The sequence below is a fragment of the Bison bison genome, unplaced genomic scaffold (assembly GCF_000754665.1).
Source record: "Bison bison bison isolate TAMUID 2011002044 unplaced genomic scaffold, Bison_UMD1.0 scf7180017864077, whole genome shotgun sequence".
In the NCBI taxonomy this organism is placed as follows: domain Eukaryota; kingdom Metazoa; phylum Chordata; class Mammalia; order Artiodactyla; family Bovidae; genus Bison; species Bison bison.
Window position 1 is genome coordinate 1581225 of NW_011494649.1, and position 10092 is coordinate 1591316.

Consider the following 10092-nt stretch of genomic DNA (forward strand, 5'->3'; position numbering starts at 1 on the left):
AGATCCAACCAGTCCATCCTAAAGGAGATCAGTCCTGGGTGTTCATTGGAAGGAATGATGCTAAAGCTGAAACTCCAGTACTTTGGCCACCTGATGCGAAGAGTTGACTCATTGGAAAAGACTCTGATGCTGGGAGGGATTGGGGGCAGGAGGAGAAGGGGACGACAGAGGATGAGATGGCTGGATGGCATCACTGACTCGATGGACGTGAGTTTGAGTGAACTCCGGGAGTTGGTGATGGACAGGGAGGCCTGGAGTGCTGCAATTCACGGGGTTGCAAAGAGACGACATGACTGAGCAGCTGAACTGAACTGAACTGAACTGAACTGAATGTATCGTAACAGGCAGAACAAATCCAGAAGTCATGAGAGTGGTTATCACCGGGCAGTTAGTGACTAGAAGGGAACACAGGACCTAGTCTGTTCTTTGATTTGGGGGACTTTGCCCGTTTTGTTAATCCTCCTCTCTGTGCTACACGATTCTTATCTCAAACTGTCTTTGCTGGAACTTTTTTTCTTCAAAATTGTTGGACAGACCTCAGTTTCTGCTTGTGTAATTATTCAGTTTACTTTCAATATACATGATGTATCATTATGTTTTACTGAGGTTCTGCAGAATGTCTGCTTCTCAGGATTATTTCTGGAGACTGACTTTTTTTTTTTCTTCCAGGTAGCTCTGTAGCTTTCTGAGAACTCTTTCTGAAAAGAGTTCTGTGTTCTCTGTCCATCTGCCTCTCTTCTGCACCGTCACCACTCTGCCTTCTTTACGATGCTGTTCTGCTTTTGCTACTCTGTTATTATTATACTGTTGAAGAAAGAGGAAGAGATCGTCTTGAATAGAAAGTGTAATTTTCTGATTGGGGCAGCATCATGATGCCGCTGTATTTCTTGTGTAATTGAAGATTTCGCTGATTAATGGCTTTAATAGCCTGCCCAGGGATGACAGTGTTGGGTCCAGCCAACCTGAATGTGTGGTCTTGTTGACAGACATACCTCTCTTATGGCAAGAGGTTTGTCATGCTATAATCATTTGGTATCACTCAACACTGAACTCATCAAACTACTCTTCTGTATTATTTCACACTCAGCAAATTTGTTTGTGATTATAAACTTGGCTTCCCAAAGCTTTCTAACAGGCAGAGTTCTGATCCACTTGATGTTTGCTTTAAATTCATAGATAGGTATTCTTTTGGCTTATGTTATAAGCCATTCTCCACATGTCAAATTAGCTCTGGGGCATTAAAAAATATCAAGCGTGAATCTAACATCTTGGGGTATGTTGATACTATCAAGGTAGTCTATCCGGAGAAGCCACTACTCAGCTTTCCTCCTAGACACACCCTGTTGTTGTTCAGTCGGTAAGTTGTTTCCAACTCTTTGCAACCCCATGAACTCCAGCACACCTGGCTTCCCTGTGCTTTCCCATCTCCCTATTGCTTAAACTCATGTCCATTGAGTCAGATGCCATTCAAGCCAATTCATCCTCTGACAAGCAAACAAACACATATGATATCCATCAGATCAATGTTATTCTGCTTATGAAAATAGAATCAAGGTCCTCAGTGCCTTCCCAGAAAAGGGAATTCAGATGTCCATAAATTCTAATAAATATCATTGAATAAGTGAAAAATTCCACTTTGAGATAAATGTGGACAGCTGCCACACTAGCTTGTTTTTCCATCATCTAGCTGTTTCTCCAAAGGAGGAAATGTCAGTGAGCAGACTCATCCTCCAGCAACTTGTTTAGATTTGCACATCACCTCTCCTACACAAAGCTTCCTTGGTCTCCTACCGTGCATTTCTATCACAATGCAGGAGGCAAGCAGCAGCACATCAAAACTGCTCTCTGGAGAGAGTGATGATTACTGTTTTTTTAATTTTGTTTTTCCCTATAGTTCAGAACCCCTCTGGGGACTCTCCAGTGTGTCACTGACATTGCCAGTCATCTCTCCTAACTAAAGGTCTTCACCCAGGATGCCCTCCGTAACCTGCCAGCTTCAAGTCCCCCGGGGCTTTGGGTGGCCCAGGCATGCAGACTGGTGGTTCGTTCCCATCTGCAGCAGCTGAGAGTTCCATGGAGAGTAAGGCAGGGCTGAGCCAACAGCAGGTTCTCCAGACGAGGACCGAATGAGGACCTGCTGTGCTGATACAGCCCGGCTCAGGGGAGCCACATAATTAGTACAAACACCACTGTGGTGCGATACCTCTCCAGCTCTGTTTATTCTGTACATAAACCTAGCTTCGGCTCCACTAGGTTCAACAAACATTTGTTAAACATCTGTGCTGTGTCAGATCACATCCAAGGCACAAGGGCAATAAGGATGAAGAACACACGAACAGGACACACTCTAATACCCTTTTACAGCTTTAGAGCTCCCAAAGCACTTTTCACATGTCTCATCTCCATCAACATTGTGAAATCAAATAGAGTATACATGGGTACTGCATTTCCATTTCACAACTGGGAGGGCTGAGAATCTGAAAGACTGGGTGAGTTCCCTAAGACCACACAGTTAATAAATGTTAAGTTCTGGTACAAGAACCCAGGGATTCAAGTCTTTATTCAATGCTCAATTTCACCATATTGCTCCCCCACCCCTTTTTACACATGGTCATTTGGCATACAGTTAGAGGATGTTTTAGACCATTTACATGTGCCAGGAAAGAGAGACTACTTTTCTAGCTTATAATTCTCCATTATGAATGCCATGGACAAAATGAGCCAGAAGGACTCATATTGTTGTTGTTTAGTCACTAAATTGTGTTCGACTCTTGTGACCCCATGGACTGTAGCCCACCAGGCTCTTCTGTCCATGGGATTTCCCTGGCAAGAATACTGAAGTGGGTTGCCATTTCCTTCTCCAAGGATTCATACTATCATTGCTTAATTCTGAGAGATCATTTTCATCCCTGACCACTCAAATAATTTCTTCTAAATTATGTTTTTGTGTGCATCCAATTCAGTTTGTTGAATCAGCTACTTAGTCAACCAAGAAATGATTGACTTAAAATTAGAAGAAACGAGTAAGACCTAAAATTCTGTTTGTACTGGAATTTTCAATGCCCAAAGTACATATTTTCTGTTGCAAATATTTTAGCTCTTGGTTATATGCAATTTGAAATTGAATTATATACTGTCTTATATCCTATAATTATTCTAATAACACTACACATTCCTAGAGGAGACCAACCATATCATGGGTCTGGGAATGCGGCCAGAACTAACAATATTTGCTGAAAGGAATTTAAATTATGGCTGACCATTCTACTCCCTGACAGGAAGTATAAGAGGTAATGGTTGAGCATGAGATCAGAGTGGGACAAACTTGGATGAGAGATCTGGTTTGTAATCTTGGGCAAGTTATATAAACCAGCTAAGCTCTACTGCCCTCCTTAGAAGATGGGGATGTTATTGGTCATCTTGCAGGATCTTTGTAAAATTAAATGAGAAGCCTGGTAGACACTGAGAATGAATGTTTGGTCTTATTATCAAGCCCGCTTCCTTGGATCTTTCCAGAGGTCCTTCTGTCTTCCTCCATTTAAATTCGATTTTTTTTTTTTCACTAGCACAGACTGAAAGGTCAGAGTTCCAGAGCCAATTATTACTCATGGAGCATCCACCACAGAGGGCCTTGTATTTGCTGAAAGTAATTGAATAAGTATTTGCTGGTTATATAATAGAGTGTTTATTATATTCTTTCAATTTTATTTTACTCTATTTTGTGTAAATGTTGACTAGCAAATAATGACTGTTTCCAATCAGATAGTTCCTCGAATAATCATATAGCACCTTTACAAAGGTATGATAAATTAATTACTGCTACAGGAAATCATGTTTTTTAAAAGATATAAAATTGGATTCTGAACACTTCATGTAGTTCTCTAAACTGAGTTTGTTAAAAATTATCCATATTTTTCAGAGAAATAAAATCAGCCCCAGTTTTAAGAAATATAATAGCGTTTAAGAATTCAATTATATGATCCCTTCAGGCTAATAATAAGCAAATGAAAACTAGAGCACCTACCATTTATGAACAAAAACATAAAAGGAACCATAATGCTAGATGCATGGCTTTAAGACAGTTTTATAAAGCAAATTTTCATCTGCTTATTTCATTCCTAAGGCTGAGAATTCAGAGTATTAAAAAAAAAAGAAAAAAAAAAGTCTATTTCTCTTGTTACATAATTATGACAAAGAGAAAATCATCCTTTTGCAACCTTTTCAGGTCCCCCACAACAATGAATTTATTCTTTCAGCAGAAATAAAGTTACCAGTAAGATTATAAATGGGCTTCCCAGGTGGCACTAATGGTAAAAAAACCCAGCTGCCAATGCAGAACTGCAAACCTGGGAATGGGAATGACTGGCCAATAAGAAATACGTAAGTGACTACATGTGCCTAATCCTAACGTGACCTGTGAGCTACAGTAGCTTGTATGTATTGCTAAACTTCTCAGATTAACAGACAGCACCCAGCACTTAGCAGATGCTCAGGAAATATCTGCCAGACAAATGACAGCTGTGCTAAGAGGGGACAGCAATTATAGTACCTCAAATCAGGGGAAATCAGAGTCACTTCCTGCCTGAGAAGTTAGAAGAGAGTTTGCTCTCTGAAACTGAACTGTTAGTCGCTCAGTCGTGTCCAACTCTTGGCGACCCCATAGACTGCAGCCTGCCAGGCTCCTCTGTCTATGGGATTCTCCAGGCAAGAATACTGGAGTGGGTTGCCATTTCTTCCTCCAGTGGATCTTCCCAATCCAAAGACTGAACCTAGGTATCCTGCATTACAGGCACATTCTTTTCTGTCTGAGCCACCAGGGAAACTAGAGTTGCTGAAAAATTAAGTCAGAGTCACAAAGAAGAAATACTGATGCACATGACTTAATCGTAAATAACTTGAAACAATGGTAAGTTCTCACTGTAATTTTTCTTATCCCAAAAGCATTGCAGAGAAATAGAAAATGCAGATAAGAGATGAAAATTTTAAAACCACTGTTATAAGTATATATTCTTTCAGATGATCTTCTATACATACAGATAATTCATATACATGTGTATTTTCTTTTGTAAAAAGTGGAAGAACAATTTTTGGTAATTTTTTGTTATGTCACAGGACATTATTTTTAATGACAATATAGCACAATGCCAGATGGATGCACAATCATTTATTCACCCACATCCCTGTTGGACATTAAAGAGGCATCTTTCTTTTTCCTTTGAGAAATGATCTGCCCCTTTGTGATTGAATACTTAATATATTAAAGTGATATCTTGACTATAGGCAACTTGCTCTCAGTTACTTTTCCTGAAACAGCAATAAGACTGACATCACTGGGGAAAAAGAGGAATTTGTGTCTACCCACTGCAGTGATAACTGACCCAGAGGAAGGAACTAAACCCAGATGGGCTCTAACTGGTTAGTACCTCTGTTCTAATCATCTCTCTTCCCGGGGCCTGGGCAACAGCAGATCAGAAAATCAGATTCACGTTTTGAAGTTAAAAGGAACTTAAGAAATCATTAATTGTCATATCCTTAATTGATTCTTAGGTTTTATGGAGAGATGAAAGCATTTTTGCCCAGGACTAGAACTTAGATCTTCTCAACTCGGAACCTGCTGGTTTTCTGTAATCACATAGGGACTTGACACTTATAATTGAAGACTCTGAATAAGTAGAACTTTGAGTCTCAAGGTTGACAATGGCAGGAGCAGATGGCCAATGTTTAAGCTCAAGTGCAAGAAAACCATCTACGTACAACTTTCAAAGGGATGATCCCAACTGGTTCTACAACCTTTAGCTATAATACCTCATCCAAACTTGAAAACAGTATGCTAAGTGAAAGAAGCCAGACACAAAGGCCACATCTTGTATGATTCCATTTATGTTAAATGTTCAGAATAGGCAAATCCATGGTGACAGAAAGTAAATGAGTGGTTGCCAAGGGCTGGGAGGAGGAAAATGGGAGTGACTGCTTACTGGGTCCAGGGCTTCCTCTCGGGAGTAATGGAATTATTCTAGAAGTAGACAGTGTTAAACACGCAACAGTATATTTTCGAATGTTCAAAATGATGAATTTTGCTTATGCAAATTTTATCTCAACTAAATTAAAAGCAACATCAACAACAAAAATTCTATCAAGTCCATGTCAGTGAAGACAGGCGATAGAAAGAACAGATGGGGGTGGGGGGTGGACTGGTGGTTCAGTGGTTGGGACTCTGTGCTTTCACTGCAAGGGGCATGGGTTTGATCCCTGGTTGGGGAAGTAAGATCCTACATGCTTTGCAATCTGTCCCCACCTCAGCCCCCACCCCCTAAAATAAAGGGAGGAGCAAATGGGTAAGTGGTGATTGATTAAATAGTTGCCCCACTGTGGGCTCTCCCTGGGGAGGGCATGTGGGTACTTGCTGCATGTTCCATCCCCATTCCCTGCCCCATTTCTAGCTTAGGGAGATTCCAAAGAACCCAGCCACACGGTGATCCATGCCACCTGGAGTTCAGAGCACAGGGGTTGGAGTTTGAATCCGCATACAGCCAAAAGCACAGTACTGGGTTCAAGATCTGGTTCAGTCACAAATCTTGGCGAATTTACAAAAACCAACTGGAGCAGGCCAAAAGGTTGTGGAGCAGAGTGCACTTGCAGAGCTGGTGGGCAACATTATGTGTTTTCTGTGACCTAAGCTGCAGTCACATTGCAAAATCCCTACCAAGAGGGCTGTCCCTAGAGTGTGCCTTCAGCAGAAAGCTTCCACCTGCAACAATCAGGCCCCTGCAGAGCTAGATACTCTTGTGAATTGTCCCTGAAAACCACTCAAAAGTCCTCTCAGGTTAAAAAGAAAAAGAGGTAACTTTATTATTATTAATTTTTAGGCCACACCAGGCAGCATATGGGACCTTAGTTCCCTGACCAGTGATCAAACCCACACCTCCTGGATTGGAAGACAGAGTCTTAACCATGTTATCACCAAGGAAATAAAAAAAAGAGGCAACTTTAGGTTAGTGTCCCAATTATACCTGATCACAGGATGTATGCTGGAATTAAATGAGATACAGAATGTGAAAGCCCCTCATAGCATATAAAGTTCTATTACAGTATTCATGATTAGTAAAAATGACTCCAAATTATCAAATTAGCCCTATAACAATTTTTTGTCTCCTAGCTCTAATTCCATAGGTCTTTGATTACAACCTGAGAAATTCTAGAAATCACAGGGCTAGAAGACCCCCGAGATTTCATTTACTCAAATCCCTGCCCCCAGGCAACCCCAGCCAAAGGACCACACAGGCTAGATTCAGAATCCCATCAAATGTCAACCCACTTTTTCCTATCCTGGAGTCATTACTGGTCAAAAAACACACATACAAAAAACAAAAAAACTAATAGATTGTGCCATGTAGAAAAGACCAGAGAAATATCTATCCGTCCTATTTTAAACTCCTAAGAAGGCAACTCAACCATCTGTCTTGGCAACCCATTCTAAGCTGGAACCACCCTGTCAAAAATGTCTCTTTTGGTTTAATCTAAATCCTTCAAATGGAGCCTCAAGCTAATTTTGTCCCATTCCATTTTCAAATAATTTGGAACACAGTTGTTTACCATCTGAATTATAGGATTATACAATATCACAGGGTTTTGGTGAGCAGTAAATGAAATAACCCATGTAAAACACAGAGGTCATATCTGACACATAGTAATAGCTCAATACCTATTTGTTTATTATTACCATCATATATACTAGGATTCTTGTTTCAAGTGACATGAAACGCAACTCAAAATAATTGAGGAAGAATAAGAAAGGAAAAAGAAAAAGGGATGTGGGTAGAGAATGTAATTAGAAGGGAAATAAAATTGTGCAGTGGCCTTCAGGCACTACTGGATCCGGGACTCAAATAATGTTCACAGGGCTCCTCCTTCCCTCTCTTTACAAGAATTTGAAGTATAGACAGCAGGAGGGCAATGAGTAGATTCACGCTGCCTAAGATAGGTTCCTCATTCCCCAGTTAATTTATCAAAAATTCCTTCAAAGACAAGTAAGCGGCAAGCACAGTTCTAGAAGCTAAGAACAGAGCAGTGTTCAACATAAAACATTTCACCCTTGTGGAATATACCTTCTAGTGGAAAGGGTGGATCTGGTAGAAGAAGAAGGGATTCCAGAAAGATAAAACTGTTATCCGCCACAAAGTAAGGTCCCACCTTACACCATCATTAAGATCAACTGTTGGCTTTCACTCACCAAGTCAAGTAAACCCACCCTTTTCAAAACTCTTTTCCTCTTGGTAAATGTGCAGAATCCCCAAAATCAGGTCTTCAAATGGGTAAACAAACTTGCCTTCGGATTTTGAGTGTATTTAGTTTATTTAGGCTGTGTAATCTTTGCACAAAGTTTCTAAGATGTGCCTGCAGCCCTAATAACATAACATTCTGCTTCCATTTTCAAAAGCTACTTTTCTTTTTAAACCATTTTTGTTTGAAATATAGGTCTTTCTCCCATCTTCATTTTTTTTCCTTTGAATAGGATGTTATTTAGTAAAATCCTGCAAAAACCTGGTCGTCTATTAGTCGTTTAAAAAGTGTTCCTCTGGGTAATTTTAATCTATTTCTCTGTGCTAATCATTATAACTGTAAAAATGAAGCCCTGGACACTAAGTTTTTTTTTTTTTTTTTTGAGAACCCAAAGAAACGTGGCCTAAACTTTAGAAAATCTCAACCTCTGCCTTTCCCCTGGGAACTTTCAGTAAGAAATGTTTCCTGAAGCATTTCAGACTGTATTATGATCAACTTCGACTTTTCAGAAAACCAAAACTAATCTGAATCAAGCTGCTCTCACCTGAAAAACCTCAATTTACCGGTGCTATTTCAGATTCATTCCACAAACAGCCTAGCTACATTAATGATGCACACAATTCTATTTACACTTGGCACTGGCCTAACAGATCTGTGCCATCACATGAATCCATTCATTGACAATGTAGAGACCAACGCGCACTAAATTCAAGGTGGCTCAAGTGTGTGTGTATCGGGGCCGAGGAGTCGGTCGTCTACGTCATCGCTTCTATTTTTCAAGTACTATTACAAGTTATGTGCCCTGCCCCCAACTGTCTTTCTCAATTTAGTGCGTTTCAATGTCCCTGTCCCTTCTGCTTTGGTTAGTATCTCGTCAGGGAAGTAATTCAGTTCTTTAAATCCGGATATAATGTATAAATGGGTCATTTGGCTCAATCAAATCCCATCATTAAAACTGATCTCCGAATTAAACAAAAATGGATTTTTAATCGAAAAGCTCATCAGCTCCACCCTCACTTCGCCCGGCCTTGTCCACCCGGTCTCGCACCTTTCCTAGCTTGCCTCTTGGGAAAGGATGAAGAACCTCGGCAGACACCCCTTCCGGGATCAGTCTCTATCCCGCGCGAACACATTTTGAAAAAACAAAAACAAAAACGGCTGGCTTTGGGATTTTTTTTTGCTTTTAAGCTTAATACTCTTATCTTTGCCTTCCAGGCGGAAGGTCGGCTCCAACCCTTCTTTCCTGCGCTTCTTCGCGAATGGGGCACGAACCCTGATGCTTCCTCCTGAGTTAGGAAAGGGACCGAACTTCCCCAGGAGGTGCGCAGCGTCCCCGCGGCGCTTCCGCGGTTCCTTCCCCCCAGTAGGAGACCCTGTTGCACCGGAGGGAACGCGCCGGATTTTTCTGCTTACCCCCCGCCCCCCTTATGAGGGTGGAGACCGAAGCCGGCTTCGGTGTTTGTTTTGCAAACCTACAAACCCACTGTACTTAGCGCTGTGCGAGCCCCCCGGGCCTTCGCCCAAAGAAGGGTAGCGATAAAAGGTCGAGGAGCTCAGCGGACTCGATGGGAGAAAAACGCGACCCCCGCGGTCGCGACACGTGGGTCTTCAAGGCTGCGACCTCTAGCTCCCGGGCTGGGCGTGTCCCTTAACCTCCCTCGACCCCACCAGCCCGCGAGTCAGGGCTGGGCTCGCCGACGCGATTGGCAGCAGTGCGCGAGCGCGTCCTCACCCCTGGGTACGCGAGCCCGGCCTCCGGTGTGGGTCCCCCGCCCCGCCGCGCGGCCGCTCTCCCGGACCCAGAGGGGCAGG

General features: G+C 41.9%; 1 protein-coding gene across 6 annotated transcripts in view; it reads right to left on the reverse strand.

Moving 5' to 3' along the window:
- PCED1B (PC-esterase domain containing 1B) overlaps window positions 1–10092 on the reverse strand; it is a 166098-nt gene that overhangs the window by 155499 nt on the left and 507 nt on the right. The window contains exon 1 of one of the 6 annotated variants that reach the window (XM_010837522.1): window positions 10013–10085. The exons of the other annotated variants lie outside the window; for them this stretch is intronic. The gene's annotated coding sequence lies outside the window, so the exon portion shown is untranslated. Of the gene's footprint in view, window positions 1–10012; window positions 10086–10092 lie in introns of those variants that run through there. 6 annotated transcript variants of the gene reach the window in all.